The following is a 20975-nucleotide window of genomic DNA, read 5'->3' on the forward strand; positions in this document are numbered from 1 at the left end:
TCTATTTTTCTAATTTTTTTTTAATTTTTGATGATTATTGTCTCTTAAATCTAGGAAAAGTGTCATTAATCCTTGTAGACAAATACGATAGTGTAATTTTTATCTTCATTTTCTATCTGGCATAATTAATTACATAAAATATTTTTTCTATATTAGTCAACTTCCTTACAAATTTTAACATAATTGTTTTCTATAGTTCAATAATTTCTTTAATATTTTATCTGATTTCACTTTATATCTATACTTCCTCTTCAAATTTAGATCTTGACTTTTTTCATGTTCAATATTTTTCAGACCATATTAATTTTTTTCAGTATGATTATCCAAATTAAAAAATATATATATTAAAAATGTACTTTTTAAAAAGAGTAGTTCCCCGTTTTCTGTGGTTTTGCTTCCTTCAGTTTCAGTCAACAGCAATCTAAAAATATTAAATCAATATTTCCCATAAATAAACAGTTTATGAGTTTTAAATTGCTTGCCATTCTGTAGATTAGTATGATGAAATTTTGTGCTCTTAATTCTCCCCAGGATGTGAACATCCTATTGTCTATGTATGTATGCCTGTTAGTTATTTAGTGGCTGTCCTGGTTATTAGAGAGAGAGATACCATGTTCACATAACTTTGATTACAGTATAATAGTTATATTTTATTAGTAGTAATTGTTTTTAATCTCTTCCTATACCTAATTATAAATTAAACTTTATCATGGGTATGTGTGCATAGGGGAAAAAAGGAGTACAAGTGTGTGTGTGTGTGTGTGTGTGTGTGTGTATATATATACACACACACACGTAGGGTTTGGTACTATCCATGGTTTTAGGTGTCCACTCCAATGGAGGTCTTGGAACATATGACTCTTTGTGGAAAAGGGGGTACTACCATAATTGCCTTTAATATGGTAAGGCTACTTTATTCCTAATATCTCAAAAAATAAAAACTGATATAGAGAATGACTAAATGAATTCCTTAGCACCAAAATTCATCCCATGTGCCATTCTCTCTAACAGTTTTGCTCTGGCCCCAGTGCACAGGATGCCTTTTATCTTGCCAACAACACCTATAAACATAGCTGTGTGCTGCTGCTCTGGGCCAAATGTCCTTGATTTGGTCAGGGAACCAAAAAAGATTTGAAAAGGACAGATGCTCCATAAGGAAATTAGCTGGTGCACACTTGTTGGCAAAAATAGAGTATTTAATGAACAATTTTTTTTTCAAATAAGTAATCCTAAAGCTAAGTTCACAGTTGTGCTGAAGTATCTGTCCCATATTTTGCTAACAAAGCTAATATGGAAGTACTTTATTTCAGACATAAAAACATGAATACCTGTTTAATTTAAAATGTATCCTAAAGCTGCTTTTAGATGAGCATATATTAACAGTGAACTACACGTAGTCCTACTATATTACTTTGTTCACTGTGGAAATGGATAAAAATAAGATTAAAATGATAAGATTAACTATATTATTGCAAATTTTTTTGATGTCAACACAGACTTGGTTAAATATCTATGTTTGGAAATTAAAGGTATATAATGTGCATGCAATTATTTGGTAAATAGAAACATTTTAAACATTTGTGTTTTGGTGATTTTTTTCATGTGCTTTTTTGCTTTCCCATTTTCATACACTTATATATTTTAATCATAAAAATACAATTGAAATACTTTAATATTAAATTTATAGAGCTAAAAGATAATAATGATAGATTCAGAAACATTAACAGTATTAAAAAGTAACAAAATATCTGAGTTAAAACAAACTCAAATAATTTTCCCAATTTTATATCATCTTTTATGCTCTTCCCAATTTACTTTCCCATAACTCATTCCTCCATTTTACTTCTTGTTTCTTTTCCTTTTATTTAATGTATAAGTGAAAATTAAGGGTACTACTTTATAATGATTGGGAATCAGATCATTCTTTGCTCACAGTCTTAAAACACAGGCATGATTCCTGTGATGGTTTTATATTATACACAATGAAAACCAGTTTTATGCAGGTACAAACAGTTAGCATAGGTAGAGCTAGAAGACAGAGGGGCAATCTGAAGTCTAGGAGAGAGTCAATGGCATAGATAAAGGTCCATGACTGTGCAAAATCTAAGGACTGAGAACAGACTATCACATGTATGAAAACCACCTGTCAAAAAATATGCACCTAAAATAAAATCCAGCTACATAGACACTGAAGAAATTTGGTGGAAAAGATTAAAGTGTTTCCTGTCTCGGAAGTGTAGAGTATCAAATCAAACCCGAGGAAACAAAATATAAATAACAACATGTTTAAGTGATAAACACTTCCAGGGTAGGACTATGTTAGGATCTTCCAAAAACATCTCTCTGAGGATTTGACATTTCAGTATAATTGAATAATAATGAGAAGGAAAGTGGGAAATCATTTACTGCAGAAGGAATGGTGAGTACATAGCCCATGAGGAGGAGCCCAGCTTGGTATATTAGAAGAACTAGAAGGGGAAAAAAAAACCTGCGAGGATAGAAGAGCACAGTGAACAGGGAAAGAGATGGGATTACAAATGCGGAACAATTTAACAAAAGACTATACAAGCCAAAGTCAGGCATTTAGATATGATACCTAACTGTACTGGAAACCACTGAAGGGAAGAATTAGCCAGAGTTAGAAGACTACTAGAAATAACCAGCAAAAGATGAAGGTGGCTTGGATTAGGATGGGTGTGGTAAAGAAGAGATACATGGGCTTTAGATATATTTCTGGCACATAATCAGTCAATAGGTCTTGCTGATGAATGGATCTACAGGGTGAGAAAAAGCAAAGACTCGGGGTAAGTTCTTAGACTTTTGTCCACTATGTGGTAGTACTACCACATTTTTCCATGTATAATGCACACTTTTTTGCCCAAAAGTTTTGAGGGAAAAATAAAGATACCACAGATGGCAGCAGTAGCAATTTTGGTGTCCTGAAAGGTGGACACTGTGGTGGACACCATCCTTGGGATGGGGAATATCTTGTCTATTCCAAGTCCACTTCCCTTTGTCCTGTGTTATCCAAAGCTTTTTGTTTTACCTTCTAGGAAATATGTTCTATTGCAATTGTAGCCATAACTGAACTAGACACATTCATGCTCATCCTGGGCTCTGAGATGTTTCTCAACTCACTCCCCACTTGTAGTTGATGGCACCTCACAGGTGACCTTAACTTGTAAACAGTGCCTGTATGTTTTTGACCAAGCTGCTGGTTCCTTTGGCAAAACAACTCTCTCAAAAAGTTTTTAATAGTCTTCTCTATTTGATTTTGGTAATGTCCACATGTCAAAGTCCATACTCACAGTTTTTTTCTAAACAGCATTTTTTCTAGATACTATACTTTATTTGTGATATCTCTTTGCTTTTTTAACCCTGTCCTCTCTCTTTAACCTAGTAGTGAGTACCTTGAACCCAGCATTTCTCAGAGGGAAAGCCAAATACTTTGTTGATTTTCTTAGGGCAATTTTTCTTTCCAATGGAAGGTATTTGCTTATGACCACATCCTGTGTTATTTTTTTCTGGGACAACATAGCCAAGTCAGAAAATTTACCATCAAGTATATTGACCTTTTCTTTGATTCAATTCAGCTGAAATGCTGAACTTTAATAGGACTTTGTTGGTCTATGTTCTTCTCATTTGTGTAGGAGTGAGAAGCAGTTCTCTCTTTCAACCCTGAAAGGCCTCAGTTTTAGGTACTCTTCCTATTCCTTTCATTCCTTCTCAAGCTGATCAAATGTTCTTTGAGCTTCTCTTTCTTTGAACATATTATGAAATGGAGATATTCTGTCTGTTTTTAGACTTCTTGAGCTACAAGCTCACTAGTTTCATGGTCTTTCTAAATTACAACAGGGGACAGCTTTATCAATTCTTTTATTTTAAAACATCTACCTTCTCTTCTCTATCTTCCAATAATGCATATCTTTTTATTTCTCACTAATTGATCTATAAGTAGTGCCATACATTTTAGGTTTTTGTCACATCAACATCACACCTTGAAGTTCAAAATTTAGTGTTTTTAGTAACAACTATCTCCAGAGTTTCAGGTTCATTGTTACTCAGACCACAACTCCAGTGCAGGTCTCACTTAGGGAACACAGGCAGAGTTAGGCTCTGTTTTTGCAGGTGCTTCTGTGATTGCTGTGGCAGGAAGGAAAAGGTAGTGACTTACCTTTCTGGGATTGAGGTGAATCACCTTGCTCCCATTTAATTAGTTCAATCAAGTCACATGGCCCACCTAACTACAAATTAGGTCTGGGGAGTATAATTCTACCACACATAGAAAGAAGAGTATCAGAATACTTCTGAAAAGTCATAGCAATTATCATAGGTTACTAGAATATTTTTAATGAAAATAATGAGAAGATGCTACAAGGAAGTAAAGCTAAAAGCAAAATAAAACACATGGGTACTTTTAATTTCCATCAACAAGAAGCAATAGCAGTGCCTGTGGGTTCAGTTAACTGAAGTAGACCTCTTGATGAGAGTGAAAACACCACATCAAAAAGCATACTTATAGCTTCTGATCACAGAGGTATTGTTTGCAAAAGAAAACATTCCATAATTAGTTTTCCTTCCATCTTCCAAGAGAATGCTTTCCTCATATAGGCAGAGGCTAAGGCAGGTAATTCAATGGAAAGATCTCTGGACTAGAATCATGAGATCTCTGCCAACTTCTAACTGTATATGTGTCAAAGTATCACAAAGGAATGTCTTTCAAATTTGAATTGTTCACAGACTGTCTTGTAGTTTAGTAGCGCAAAAGTTTTTAAATTTACAGCCTACACCATTCTGCTCCTTCTTGATTGGAAATATCCATCATAAATTTTTCTTTGTCCCCATTGTCTTCTTTGTGTCATTTTCACATCACATCACATCTAGATTATAGTTTAGTCTACAAATTAGTCCCTTTATTTCTACGATTCCCAACCATGATGAGCAAATTACTCTCCATCTCACTTAAAAGTGATCTACCTTGTAGTAATTGCTTGATAATTATTTGTTTGATTGAAATGAATATTATTGGAATGATGTTCTCTATCAAGTTGAGAGAGACATTCTAGGAAGGGGATGAATTTATTCTATTTTTCGGGAGATCCACACCTATTCCCTCAAAAGGTAAGAGGTTGTTTATTATAATTCTTTTCCTTCCCTTAGGGGAAAAGTTCTAAGTGTTTTCATAAACATAATCTAATACTGAAAATCATACCCAATAATATGCTCCCAAGAATCATACCCAACAAATGCCATTTTCTCCATCATTGTCAGTAAGAATCACTAGAAGCAGTGATTGCTGGCAAGGCCAGCGATTTATCTTTGTTATCCTACCTCAGGGATATAGTAGTTCTCCAGCTCTATGTCATTAGTTTAGAGGGATTTTGATTGCTTCTTTCTCCCACAGGGTATTACACTGGCTGATCTCATTGATAACACTATGCTTATTATATCTAGTGAGAAGTAACAACTACTCTAAACTTATTCTTAAGAAATTTGCATGTCTGGGCTTCTAAGATGGAGGTGTAGGTAGATAGGCTTCACTTCCTCACACAATCAAAGAAGGATAACAACCAATTTAAAAACAAACAAAAAAATAACTAGAACTGCCAGAAAATTGAGCTGTATGGAAATCTGATAATGAAGCAGTTAAAGAAGAAACATTCATCTAGACTGGTAGGAAGGGAAGAAATGGGCATCCAGGTAGAGAGGACACATGGCAAGGCAGTGGTAGCTGGTAGACAGGGCAGTCCCACATTCACATGCAGATAATATGGAGGGGGGGAAACTGGGGAGTAAGACAGACCACACAACCCAGGCTTCTAGTGTGGGAAAAGAAAGCCTCTAAACCTCTGGCTATAAAATCTTGTGGAGGTTGCTGAGATGAGAGGAACTCCCAATCTCACAGGAGAGTCTGTTAGAGACCCAGAAGTTCCTAGAACATACACAAGTCCACCCACCTTGGAACTAATCCCAAAAGGGTGCAACTTGCTCGTGGGTAGCAGAAATAACTGAAATTGAGGTGAGAACAGAGCAAGTGGCATTATTCCCTCTCTGACCCCTCCCCCACATACAGCAGCACCACAACACAGGCAAGTAGGTTGCCCCATCCTGGTGAATACCTAAGACTCTGCTCCTTACAACTTAACAGGTGCACCATGACAAAGAAATATGACCCAAATAAAAGAACAGATCAAAACTCCAGAAAAAGAGCTAAGCTATGATGAGATAGCCAACCTATCAAATATGGAGTTCAAAACACTGGTAATCAGGATGCTCACTGAAGATATTGAGTATAGATACAAAATAAAGGAAGACGTAAAGGCTATATGTAATGAAATAAAGAAAAATATACAGGAAACCAACAGTGAAGGAAAGGAAATTGGGACTCAAATCAACAATTTGGAACAGAAGGAAAAAATAAACATTTGACTGAAACAGAATGAAGAAACAAGAAATCAAAAAAAAAAAATAAAGAGAGACTTAGGAACCTCTGGGAAAGCTTTAAATGTACCAACATCTGAATCATAGGGATCCCAGAAGGAGAAGAGGAAGAGCAAGAAATCGAAAACTTATTTGAAAAAATAATGAAGGAAAACTTCCCCAATCTGGCAAAAGAACTAGACATGAAAGTCAAGAAAGCTCAGAGAGTCCCAAAGAAGTTGGACCCAAGGAAAAACACACTGAAACACATCATAATTAAATTACCCAAGATTAAAGAGCAGGACAGAATCTTAAAAGAAGCAAGAGAAAAGTTACCTACAAAGAAGTTCCCATAAGACTAGCAGCTGATTTCTCAAAAGAAATTGTACAGGCAAGCAGGGGCTGGAAAGAAATATTCAAAGTCATGCAAAGCAAAGACCTACATCTAAGAATACTCTATCCAGCAAAGCTAGCACTTAGAATGGGAAGGCAAATAAAATACTTCCCAGATAAGATAAAGGAGTTCATCACTACTAAGCCCTTATTATATGGAATGTTAAAGGGACTTATCTAAGAAAAAGATCAAAACCATGAACAGTAAAATGACAACAAACTCACAACTATCAACAACTGAACTAAAAACAAAAACAAACTAAGCAAACAACTAGAACAGGAACAGAATCACAGAAATGGAGATCACATGGAGGGATATCAGCAGGGAAGGGGAGGGGGAATAATGGTGGGAAAGGTACAGAAAATAATAAGCATAACTATTAGGCACAAAATAGATAGGGGGAGGTTAAGAATAGCATGGGAAATGGATAAGCCAAAGAACTTATATGTACAACCCATGTACATGAAATAAGGGGGGGTGATACAGGAGGGGAATACAGGGTGAAGGGGGATAAACAGTAAAAAAATGAGACAACTGTAATAGCATAATACATAAAATATACTTAACATGAAGAAATAAGAGTAGAAACAAACAAAAATTGTTTTCAAGAAAAAGAAATTTGCATAAATGAGTATGAAAAGTAAATCTCACATACATTTGGAGGCCTTCTACGTCATAAAATTTCTAGGGGTCCAGTGGTGTGGGATATGTCAATATTTTTTTAAGGTGAAACATAAGTTGTTGCATTTAGCCCTTCTTACAGCCAAAAGGAAATGACAATGCCTGATGGGCTTCTTTGGATATTGGAGGCAACATATTCCTCCCTTGGTTGTGTTACTCCATCCAACCTATTTACCAAAGTGACCCAAGGAGCTGCTCATTTTGAGTGGGGCTCAGAATAAAATCTGTGCAACAGGTCCAAGATGTTATGCAAGCAGCTCTGCCATTGGTCCATGTGCCACAGCAGATGCAATGGTGCCCGAAGTGTCAGTGTCAGGTAAAGATGCTACTTGGAGCCTTTGGTAAGCCTCTATGTGGCTTGTTGTACCAGACCATGGAATTTTGGGGCAAAACTGTCATCTCTGTGGATAACTGTTCTCTCTTGAGAAATAGCTTTTGGTTTGCTACAGGGCCTTAGCAGAAAACAATGCTTAATCATAGACTACTGAGTCACCATGTGATCTGAGATACCCATGCTATCTGACCCACCAAGCTACATACAGTTGTATGTGTACAGTTACAGCTATACTCTATTAACAAATAGAAGTGGTGTATATAGGATCAGGCTGAGCAAGCCCTGAAGACTAAGTTGCATGATGCAGTAGCCCAAATGCCCATGGCCCACACTCCTGAAACACTGTCTTCTCTCCCTCACCCTATACTATGGCTTCATGGGGAGATTCCTATGATCAACTAACAGAAAGAGAAGTCTCAGGACTGTTTTACAGATGGTTCTGTAAGACATGCTGGTACCACCTGAAAGTGGACAGCTGTAGCACTACAGCCTTTTTCTGGGACATCTGTGAAGGAAAACCTCCCAGTGGGCAGAACTTCAAGTGACCCCTCTGGTTGCTCATTTTGCTTGTGAGAAGAACTGGCCAGATGTGCAATAATATACCAGTTGATGGTCTGTGGCCAATGGTTTGGCTGGATGATTAGGGACTTGGAAAAACACAAATGGAAATTTGGCGACAATAAAATTTGGGGCAGAGTTATGTAGAATAGACATCCCCGAATGGGCAAAAAAACAAAACAACATGAAGATAATTACATCTGCATGAATGCTTATCAAATGCTTATAAAATGTTCATTTTCCTCAGAAAATGAACATTTTAATAATCAAGTGGATAGAATGGCCAGTTCTGTGGATACTAGTCAACCTCTCTTACTAGTCACCCTTGTTATTGTCCCATGGACTCATGGACAAAGTGGCCATAGGTAGGCATGAAAGTTATGCGTGGAATCAGCAATATGGACTTTCACTCATCAAAACTGACCTGGCTTCAGTCTCTGTGAGTACTCAGTTGAACATCAGCAGATACCAATACTGAGTCCCTAATAAAGCATCTGTGGACTGACTTCCTGAATACCTTATACTCACTCTCATGTTATTCACACAACATTGCTTCTGATCAAAATACTTACTGTATGGCAAAAGAAGTGCAGCAATGGATCAATGCTCATGTAATATACTGTTCTTAGCATGTTCTCCACCATCCTAAAAAAAAACTAACTTGAGAGAATAGTGGACTAGTTTTTTGCAGACTCAGTTATAGAATCAGTGAAGTGGTAAAACCGTGAACTGTTGGGCAAGGCCCTCCAGAAGGATACATAGCTTCTGAATTAGCACCCAATATATGCTTCTCTTTCTACTATAGCCAGGATTAATGGATCCAGAATTAAAGGAGTGGAAATGGGTGTGACGCTGTTATCCCTAGTCACCCACTAGCAATTTCCACTTTGTGGTCCTGTGACCTTATGTTCTTCTGGGTAGAGGACTTAGTTCCAAAGGGAGAGATGCTTCCACAAAGAGACATAATAAAGACTCCACTGACCTGGAAGTTCAGACTGCTAGCTGCACACCTGTGACTTTTCATGAAACTGAATAAACAGGCAAAGAAGGGGGCTACTGTGCTGCCTGAGGTGCTTCACTTAGATTGCCAAGTGGAAACTGGACTGCTACTTCCCAATGAAGTTGGGAGGAATATGCCTGGAATACATGAACTCCTTAGGGCATCTCTCAGTACTATGATGCTCCCTGACTAAGGTCAGTAGAGGACTATAACAACCCTATCCAGCCAAGGCTAGCAATGGCCCGAGAATGAAGCTTGGATCACTCCATCAGGTTAAAAACCAGATGTATCTGAGTGGCTTTTCCCTTTGCTTTTCAGTTATTGAGGTTTCTATTATTATATTTTCAAGCTTTGAGACTCTTTCCTCAGTCATGTCTGATCTACTAATGAGCTTATCAAAGGCAGTTTTCATTTCTGTTATAGAGTTTTTGATTTCTGGAATTGTTTTTGTTATTTCATAGAATTTCTATATCTGTTCTTACATTCCCACCTGTTTTTGCATGATGTCTATTTTTTCCATTAAAGGTCTTAGTTGTTTTTTTAAATACCCCTGGTCTGATAATTCCAACATTCCTGCGACATCTCCCCCGGTTCTGATGGTTGTTTTCTCTTCAGACTGTGTTTTTGACTTTTGTATGCCTTGTAATTTTCGGCTGAGAGGTGAACGTGAGGTACTGGGTAAAAGTACTGAAAAAATAGATCTATAATGATGTAGTGGTAAGGTGTGGGGAAAAGGGAAGCATTCTATAGTTGTATGGTTAGTAAGTCTTAGTCTTTTGGTGATCCTGTGCCCCCAGGCTGTGAACTTCACAAATGCTCCCTGGTCCCTCTCCTTAGGAGGAAGGTAGGATAGCTAGAGTGGGCTAGAGTTCTGTATTTATCTTCCCCTTTATGGAAAGCTAGAGAGAGCTGGAATTAAGCACTTTTCTTCTCCCATTTGAAAGACTAGAGCTGGCTGAAATTGAGTATTTCCTTTGCACCAGGTAGATTAAACTGTGGTAAAATAATTTCTCTCAAGGGTTGGCTTTGCTGAAAACAGAGTGCTCTGGTTTATGTCAAAATGACCAATTTTTCACTTCCCCTACTGGAAGCACTAGGGTGGAGGTTTGGTTAGGGGTTTTCCTCCATCATTCATTGTAGAGACACCATAGAGCTCCTGGAGGTTAAACTCCCAAAGTCATAGGGGATTTGTTATGACTAGGTCCCTCTGGACTGTCCAACCATTAGACTTGTCCACACTGAACCTTCAGCAATTCATCAATGAGAACTCAGGATTTCTTCTGTGGTACTAAAAACCAACAGTTTCTGCTCATGAGTGTCTGCTCTAGTCATTTCTGATTCTCCTATCTCTCTGTCCCTCTGATTTTTGGAGCTGTAGTTTGCATTGTGACCTCACTCTTCTAACAGATCTGATAAAAGTTGTCTTTTCCATTTGTTTTAGCTTTTTATTTATTGTTAGTATGAAGTGAAAACTTCTAAGCCCTTTACATGCTGGACCAGAAGCTAAAAGTCTTACAGTTTTTGAAAAGAAATTTGTGTGTGCTTCAGATGTCTATATTCCAAAAGCCTTGCTTATTAATGATGATATAATTAGTTATCTCAGTTTTTTAACTTTTTAAAATTTCACTGCAATTAAAAAGACTATATTATGTACTTCTTTTTAGGTCGCCCCATGACAAAAAATAGTGTTAGTGCTCACATTTCTTTAGATGTCCATTCTGTAATTTAACCTTATATGTATTCTAGGCCATTTCTCAAAGAAATGAAAACTTTAATTTGGTATATGTAATTTAAGTATTGGCATGCATGTTCATATTAAAACTAAATATTTTTAAATCTCAATGTCTCTCATAGTAACTATCATCCTGAATAAGCAACTGTAAACCTTCTTTTGATAGCCTTCAATTTTCTTTATAATGTTTTACCCTTGACATGGAGTATTAGAGCAGGATGATAGCTAATGATGGGGGGTTAAGGGTGGAAGGATTGAACAAAAAGGAGAAAGGACTCATGGACATGGACAACAGTGTGGGGATTGCAGAGGCTGAAGTATGAGGGGACTAAATGGTAACAAAAATACAGTAAAGATTAAATCAAATAAAAAAGAACATTTAAAACGTGAGTCTAATATAAAAAATATTTACATTTCTGGCTTTAATTTTACAAAAGTTATGTATTATATCTATAATATATATACACATATATATTACATATACACATACATATATATGTATATATATTTATATATATCAAAATGCTCAGAACATCAACAAAACAACAATACCTCTGGTCAATTTCAATTAAATGATGGGGGAAAACATTTCACTATTGATTTTTGTTCACCTGTTTCTCATTTAAGTATGTAGCAGCATTCTCTTCCACAAATTCAGGAAGCATTTAAAGTATTTTAATAACATAATTATAATCTCTATAATTTAATTCTTATTTAATGACTGAACTAGATATGATTTTATAATAACTCCATTTATTATTTTGAAATATAATCCTAATTTGTGCTATTTCAGTATTAAAATGTATATTAATAATATTTATGATTAATTTAAAATTTCAATATCAGAAAGTGATATGACAAAGCTTGTTGTTAATAGTTGTGTGGATTTGGTGGAAGGATGGCCTATTTTGTAGAATCAGCATGCCATGGTAAAATATCTTCTTTTGTAAGCTTTTTACAGGGAATTAATTAACAAAGTAATATTAACTCTTGATCGAACACCTTTGTAGAGCTAATATTGACTGGTATTAACATAGCATAATTAAAAGCACATCTGTAACCAAAACTGACATGAAGTTTGAAATGACTAGGCAGAAGGTATTATTTTACTCAAAAAAGGAAAAAATGTTTGATTAAGCTTTTTATTATGTAGGAGAGATTGATGATAAAGCACTGTCTTTATCTACTTTTGAAATTTTTTTTTTTACTACAAAGCACAGTAAAGCTGTACTTATTGTGACCTGTCAGGACATGGATGTTTCTCAGCTATATCTCTAAGCTGGAGTGAAAGAGAACTGAATTTATAAATTGAATTTTTTCTAATTTAACTTCTACTAAAACATATTCTGCTCAACAAATCAACTTAAATTATAATTTCAAATAACCTTGTCAAATACCTTAAATCAACAAATATCTAACTGTACACCTTTAAGGAGAGAAATAACTATAAAAACTTGAATGTATTTATTTTCTTCAGAATGGAAAACATATATTTGTAGTCTCCTTTCTTTAATTATGAAAATCATGTTTTTATAAGGTAAGAACTATGGCAAATGTTTTCATTTTTAATGTAATATAATCCTCATTGAATGGCATTTTATGTTTAATTTTTAACAAGACAGTTTAGGCAACAAGTATCAAGAAACATTAAGGAAAATGAAATTCGAAACATCTATTTAAAAACCACTCCTTTCTTTTTTTAATTTTTTATTTAATCTTTACTGTATTTTTGCCATTACCATTTAGCCCCCTTTTACTACCCTCCCCCCAGCAATCACCACACTGCAGTCCATGTCCATGAGTCCTTTTTCCTTTTTGCTTAATCCCTCCACCCTTTAACCTTACTCTACTAGCTGTCATCTGCTTTCCATCTATGAATCTGTCTCCATTTTCCTTAATAGTTCACTTTGTTCATTAGATTGCCCATATGAGTGAAATTATGTTGCTTGTCTTTCTCTGACTGGCTTATTTCACTTAGCATAATGTTCTCCAGGTCTATCAAAACTGTCGCAAATGGTAAAGCTTTCTACGTTTTTACGGCCAAGTAGTATTCCATTGTGTTTCTTTTTTTAAAATTGAGATAATCCAGAAAATGTTTGACATTTTTACAGTTCATTAAGAAGCAATGTTTTCTGCCCTGGCTGGTGCAGCTCAGTGGATTGAGCGCGGGCCGGTGAACTAAAGAATCACAGTTGGATTCCCAGTCTGGGCACTTGCCTGGGCGCAGGCCAGTGCCCAGCAGGGGACACACGAGACACAACCATACATTGATATTTCTCTCCCTCTCTCCTTCCCTTCCCCTCTAAAGATAAATAAATAAAATCTTTTTTTTAAAAAAGTGCCTTTAAAATAAATAAAAGCAATGTTTCTTAACCATTTAGTTTTGATCCCTTCATTAGTCATTAAAGTTTACTTAGACTGATAACCATTTCATATATATGTACATATATATTTGCAATAATTGACATATCAATCAACTTGTAACATTAAAAATAGGAAAAATTGTATTTATTGAAGGAAATGAAACATAATTATTTTAATTTGGACAAAATCAGTCATAAAATTGGGAAAATTCATAAAGCTTGAATGCATGGCAAAAGAAAATCTCTTATACTTTATTCAATCTGAATATAAAATATTTCTAAATTTTGGCTTGAAAGGCACCATAAATCAGTAAAGTATAATTATTTTCTTTTTAAAGTTTCTTCTTAGTGAAACAATGTTTTTCCCCTCATTTATTGTAGAGAAAAGCATTTTACCAAAAAAAGTAGCTGCCCCTTGTTTTCCATTTTGAATCAAAATTCTGCATGCTCAATTAATTACACAGGAGCTGAAAGACTCTTGTTCAAAAATATTTCCCAACATCCTCTGAAATTAATTTTATATTTTCTTGCTCTGTACATTTCCAATAATTTATTATAAATTTCACCTTATGATCTTTTATTTAAAGTTGTATCAGTTTTTTACACTTAAGAGTGAATGCTTTTAAAATGAATGTATACTTAGAAAGTTGTCCCTTAGGGAATGGGTGTGGGTGTTGGTGGAATTGGTTACTGTGAACATCTTTTTTTTTTTTTAATTTACAACTCAAAAAGGCAGAGAAAGAATTTAAGATTACAGATTTACAGTAGAAAGTGCTCTAGAAATAGGAAGAAGAATTTTCTTTAATCCTCACTCAAGGATATATTTTCACTGATTTTAGGGAAAGAGGAAGGGAGATGGGAAGAGAATGAGAGAGAAACAGAGAAAAAAAGAGAGAGAGAGAGATGGATAGGTTGGTTGCCTCCTGTATATACCCAAACCTGGGCTGACGCAGCAACCTAAGTATATGCCCTGACTGGATATGAAACCCACAGCCTTTCAGTGCATGAGAAGATTCTCCAACCCACTGGGCCACCCAGCCAGGGCAGGAATGTCCATTTTCTTATTTTTAATAAGAATAATTAAGTTTTTGCTTTTTCATATATATATGTATCTTTACAGTCTACACGAGCAATGTAGTTGAGGTTGTATAACCATTTGGAATGAAACCTTATTTGTCTAATTTTGGGGAAATTAGGTCTTAAATTAAATTTCAGATTTTTGAAGAAAAAAATTATTCCTGTAATTTTATAACAATGCAAATTATCAGTTAGGGTTTATACTAAAAAAAGCTTAAGTGAATGGTGGTGATTGGTTACCTTTTTTTCTTTTATGTTTTAAGGCATAACTGACATATAACATTGCATTAGTTTCAGCTGTACAATATCATGATTTGATACTTGTATATATTGTGGAATGATCAGCACAATCAGTCTAGTTAACTTTCATAATCATATATATGGTTACCAATTTTTTCTTGAGGTGAAAACTTAAGATCCACTCTCAGCAATTTTCAAATATGCAATATAATATAATTAACTATAGTTACCACACTAACACTATACCCTTATTTATCATCTTATAACTGGATGTTTTTACCTTTTGACACCCTTCAACCATTTTACCCACCTCCCTTCCTCAACCTCTGGAAATGGCAATCTATTCTCTCTATCTGTAAACTTGTTTTTTTTTTTAATTCAATCCCACATATAAGTGAGATCAGATGATATGTCTTTGTCTGACTTATTTCACTTAGCATAATGTCCTCAAGATCTATGTTGTCACAGGCAGCAATATTGAATTCTTTTTTATGAGCATTTGTTATATTACCCATTTACATTTTTAAATCTATAAATTACTTATGCATATCATTTGCACATTTTTTGGTTATCAATATTGTCTGTGTATTAAGTATGATAACTTTATTCATTGCAAATATTTTCTACTAATCTGTCATTTGTCTTTTAGATTTAATTAACTTGGTACTTTTTATACTAGAAAAACAAATATAAGGAAATAACCAAATGCTAACCAATTAAAAAACTTTTTTAAATAATGGGGAATTTATGTAATAGATACTATACAGGCATTTAAAAAGAGCACATCTAATATGTTGATAAGATGTTCAAACAGTTATCAAGATGGATTTCAAATTAAGTCAAATTAAGCTGTTAATATGTATATATAGAATTTATGTGTAGAACATACATTTCATTGTAAGCAAATATCCTTTATAAATGCATAAAATGAGGTGTGGAATAATGTGAAACCTGTACAGAATCAGGGTAAAAGTACTTCTAATTTTTAATTTTGCTATTTTTGAATCTTTGAGGTTCTTAAATATAAGATTGTTTTCATCGATTACTAGAAGTATTTTAGATTTATTTTTATTTTTTAAATTATACTTTCTCTTGCTTTATTTATTTACTTATTTATTTGTATTGCATTTTATTATTTATGCTATTACAGTTGCCCTCACTTTTTTTTCCTTTTGTTCTCCTCCATCCAGCTCCCCTCCCTCAGGCAATCTCCACACAGGGGTTTACGTCCACGGGTCATTTGTGTATGTTCTTTGGCTAATCCCTTTGCCTTCTTTTATCTGGGCTCCCCCTTCCCTGACAGCTGTCATCTGTTCCATGTACTTATGCTTCTGTTTCTATTTTGTTTGTTAGTTTATTTTGGTCATTAGATTCTACATATAAATGAGTTCGTATGGTATTTGTCTTTCACTTACTGGCTTATTTTACATAGCATAAGAGATTCCAGGTCCATCCATGCTATTGCAAAAGATAAGGCAAGAGATTAGGAATTATATGGGGGAATTATATCTGAACTTTGATTTGTGATCATCAGTCCTGATTGATTACATGTCTAGGAATGAGTTCACAGTTTGATGAAGTGACCAGAACTGCAGTTCTTTAGGAACAGGCCTTAGACAGCTATATTAGGAGCTGAAGAAGCTCAAGAAATCCACAGGAGTGTATCCTAACATTTGTGCATATGTGTTTGGGGTGGCAGAGACTAGCTAGGCCTATGTTCAGTTTAAATTGGAAGGAGAGTGCTCAATAGGCAGGCAGCTGCCAAGACATTAATTACTGTATTACCACGATATCAAGAGAAAGAAGTATAGCACATGCAGTGACAATGAAATATCAAGTCCCAGTAAAGGCTACTCATTCCTGTAAAATAAAGTCTAAATCCGCGTCATGGCATATACAGGTCTCCATGACCCGGCCCCTACCTACTTGTCCAACTTTAATGCCAAGTACTATCTACATCAGTCTCTAAGCATAAGCTACACTGTCTCTCTTTTCCTCTACCAAACAAAATACTTTTTTGTTTTTTAAGTATATTTTATTGATTATACTAGTATAGTTGTGCCATTTTTTCTACCCTTTATTCCCCTCCACCTTGCACACCCTCTCCCACCAGCATCCCCCGCCATCTTAGTTCATGTCTATGGGTCATACATATAAGTTCTCTGGCTTCTCCATTTCCTACACTATCCTTAACCTCCCCCTGTCTATTTTATGCCTGCCATTTATGCTTCTTATTCCCTGTACATTTTCCCCCATTCTCCTTCCTCGCCCTCCCCACTGATAACCCTCCATGTGATCTCCATTTCTGTGGTCTTGTTCTAGTTATTTGTTTAATTTGTTTTTGTTTTTATTTAGGTTTAGTTGTTGATAGTTGTGAGTTTGTTGTCATTTTATTGTTCATAGCTTTGATCTTCTTTTTCTTAGATAAATCTCTTTAACATTTCATATAATAAGGACTTGGTGATGATGAACTGATTCATTTTATCTGGGAAGCACTTTATCTGCCCTTCCATTCTAAGTGATAGCTTTGCTGGATAGAGCAATCTTGGATGTAGGTCTTTGGATTTCATGACTTGGAATACCTCTTTCCAGCCCCTTCTTGCCTGTACAATTTCTTTTGAGAAATCAGCTGCTAGTCTTATGGGAACTCCTTTGTAGGTAACTGTTTCCTTTTCTCTTGCTGCTTTTAAGATTCTGTCATGCTCTTTAATCTTGGGTAATATAATTATGATGTTCCTTGGTGCACACAACACTTTCTAATTAGAGATCTTTACACTTGTTTTCTCTTTCTTGGAATGATTTTGCTCTGGCTTTGACTGGCTTTTTCTAATAAATCAGCCCAAATGTTTTCTCCTTGTTTATGTTTTCTTGGGTTACTTAATCAAAAGTAACTCCCATATTGAATTTCTTTTACGTCATCTGCTTTATTTCTTTTGTGACGTTTTTTTCATATCTAAAACTGTCTTGTTCAGGTTCCCTCTGCATTATTTGTCAGCCCTCCATTAGTCGTCAGGGAGGCCAAGGCCTTTTTCACTATCACACAGCACTTAAAGCACTGCCTGGCACAAGTAATTGCTACAGAAATATTCTGAAATAATGGGGTAAGTAAAATAGTTAATTAAGACTGGTCTTGATACAGATATTTCTGGGTTTCTTGCTATATACAAATTTGATGGTACCTTGTCTAATTTTTTATACCAGTTGAGTTTAGAATGAAAATAGAATTTCAGTAACAGAAACAAGTTTCAAAATGTAAGTTTGGAGTTTCTCTTAACCACATTTGGTTATTGATAATTTAGACTATATAGTGGCAAATACAGCATCTGGCACAAAAAGAATGCCCCATTTTAATTACAAAATCTTTAAGTACAAAATCATAAGCATATGATTCTATAACATGAAAATATCACACTCAAGTACACTATATGACATTTTAGGTCAAATGTTTAAATTTCTGCCCATCTCATGAAAAGCATTCACATACCTACCACCCACACTCAAGCAAACCTCACTTCTGCCAGACCCTGTATATGAAACCACTATTCAGTAAGATAAAACATTATTTTAAATTTCAATGTTAATCTCCTTTATTGTATTTTTGCCATTTTTACTTATACTCCTTAAGTCCCTGTACCCTGCAATCACCACACTGTTGCCAATTGGGAAAAAATAGAATTGTCAAAAATCTGTCACTCATTTTGCACAAAACATATAAATTGTATGTTTAAAAATGTCTGTATATAAGGTGGTAGAGAAAGAAAACACATAGGCTATTTGGAATGGATTAAGCTAGAAATATTATTAAAAACTATAGTACTCAAAGTGAAAAATTTTAAAATCTCTTTTGCATCTAACACCAAATGGGGCTTTTATTCTGTTTTGATTTCTGAGATTTCATTTAGATCATAGAAAATCAGAATATTTAGGAAGAGAGTGGTTAAGTCATTTGGAGAATTTAGCAGTTAAACGTGGACGAGATTTTTTGTATCAGTTTTAGAGTGTAATACTAAACAGAAGCAGGTTATCATTGTCCTTTAAAATTCTACATGGTTGATACTAGAGTAAAATATGCACCCTAATTATTCTATTTAGAGAGAATAGAGTGTAGATTGTAACCACAAAAATAGTTTATTTGCAGGACTAAAGATTTGTTCCTAGATATATGCCTCTTATAAAAATATTTTAAGAACAATGATGTATTACAGTCTTTTCATACATAATTTCACATCCTGAAAAGCAAGGTTCACTTGAGAACCCCAGCAGGATTAGAAATGATAATAAAAAGTACGTCTTAGCTTAATGTTTCTACAAATTCTGAAAAACAAACTTTAGAAAGCTTCTATGCATAAAGGCCAAATTTGATCATTTCTATAATCAAGGCAGTGAAGACACTGATTATGTGTTTCCAGATCTGAGTGCCTACAGATCTTTCCGTCTCTCTTTAAAAGTTTCCCCTCAGCTGTGCAACTTAAGTCTGCAACAATATATTACATTTTTCTTAGAGTAATAGAAATCCATGAAATGACATAAAAGATATGGGAGGGTGTAGATTATGAAGAGGATGATGTTGTGGATGAGGAGAGGGAGTGAGAATTGTAGAACTAGAAGGAACATATAACAACAGTGATTATGGGAAAAATATTGTCAGCTGGTAGAAATTTTGATAAATGTCTGCAGTTTTCATGTTTTTTTATAATAATGATATTAAAATTATTAGTATTATTATTAAGCCCCTCTTTGACACTCTTGAGTTTATCAATCACAAAGAAGTGGTTGTGAACTACTGAGGCCTTTGTACCTCACGTTGCAATGTCCAGTTGCTACAGCAGGAGTTTTGACTGACATCCACACAATAGCTCTAACTGGGAGTACTTTTAAAGGGACACCATTTGCTTTTCTATCCATTCACTAAGCAAATATTTATTGAGCCTCTCTGTGTGCCAGGAACTCTGCTAAATGCTGGAGATGAAGTTGTAAGCGAGACAGATAAGAACTCTGCCTCATACATAGGATGAGATGAACTATAAATGAATAAAGTAATAGATGGAGTAGTTACAGATCAGATAAATGTCCAAAGGATATCAAAAGGCAGATGTGATATAAAGTAATTTTAGAGTGAACTATCCTAGAGCTGTTTATCTACAAAGGCTTTCCTGAGGAGCTGATTTGATATCTCTCAGATATCATTTCAATAAAATGAGAATAATCCTAGCAGGTTTTGTGCTAAGGAAAGAAAACAGGAAAAAAAGAAAAATCACTTTATTGAGCAGAGAAGGTAATAAGCTCAAAGAATAGTGTCCTGTATCTTTGAAGAACAGAACAAGAGGCTTAAGTGGCTGAGGTCTGGTCAGTAAGAAGGACAGAAAACAAGATGAGGTGGGAGAGGAAGTAGATCAGAAAACTCAAATCAAAGGTTTTTGAATTTTATTCTGTCTGCAGTGAGACTTTAAGATAAAGAATGACATAATGTGTTTCTCATGTTTAAAAGAGCACTCTGACACCTCTCTGGGAAATGGAAGATAGGTGAACAATATGTAGGCAGTGAGACCAGATAGAAGACAACTACAGAGAACCAAAAAGAGAAGATGCTTGCTTGGGGCAAGGAAGCAACTGTGGGGAAGAAAGGGGTGATAGACTAACAAGTATATAAGACATTAGGACTTTTCAATACACTGGATGAGGGGATAGAATTAAATAATCAAGGATGAATAACAGGCTTGATCAATAAGGCACATTTCTGAAAGGGTAAAGATGGGGATATAAAAATTCCTTATTGTTCAATGTGTGAGGAAGAAGATACAAGCTTTCCATTTTGGATACTTTAGGATTTTGAGATTGCTAGTCGTCGCCAATTTTTCATCTCTTTTTAATAAATTAATAGAACCCCTATTTTTAATTATTCATGTGGCCACCTGAAAGAAAAACATTCCCAAAGCTCATTAATAGATGTGGTCATATGACTTAGAATGTAAGCATAAGTAGGGAAGTTCAGCTTTGAGAACTATCTTAAACAGGGAATATGTTTTTCTGACGTCTCACTTGGGCAGTGGCAGATTAAAGACCACCATTGACAATTGTCCCTTCAGAAAGAAGACTTTATCTTCCCTCCTCTTGTATCGGTGCTACATGTGCAGCAACTCTTCAGTAATGCTGATTATTCTGTCTCTTTGACCACA

This window comes from Artibeus jamaicensis, unplaced genomic scaffold (assembly GCF_021234435.1).
Source record: "Artibeus jamaicensis isolate MK-2021 breed Jamaican fruit bat unplaced genomic scaffold, CSHL_Jam_final contig_466, whole genome shotgun sequence".
Lineage (NCBI taxonomy): Eukaryota > Metazoa > Chordata > Mammalia > Chiroptera > Phyllostomidae > Artibeus > Artibeus jamaicensis.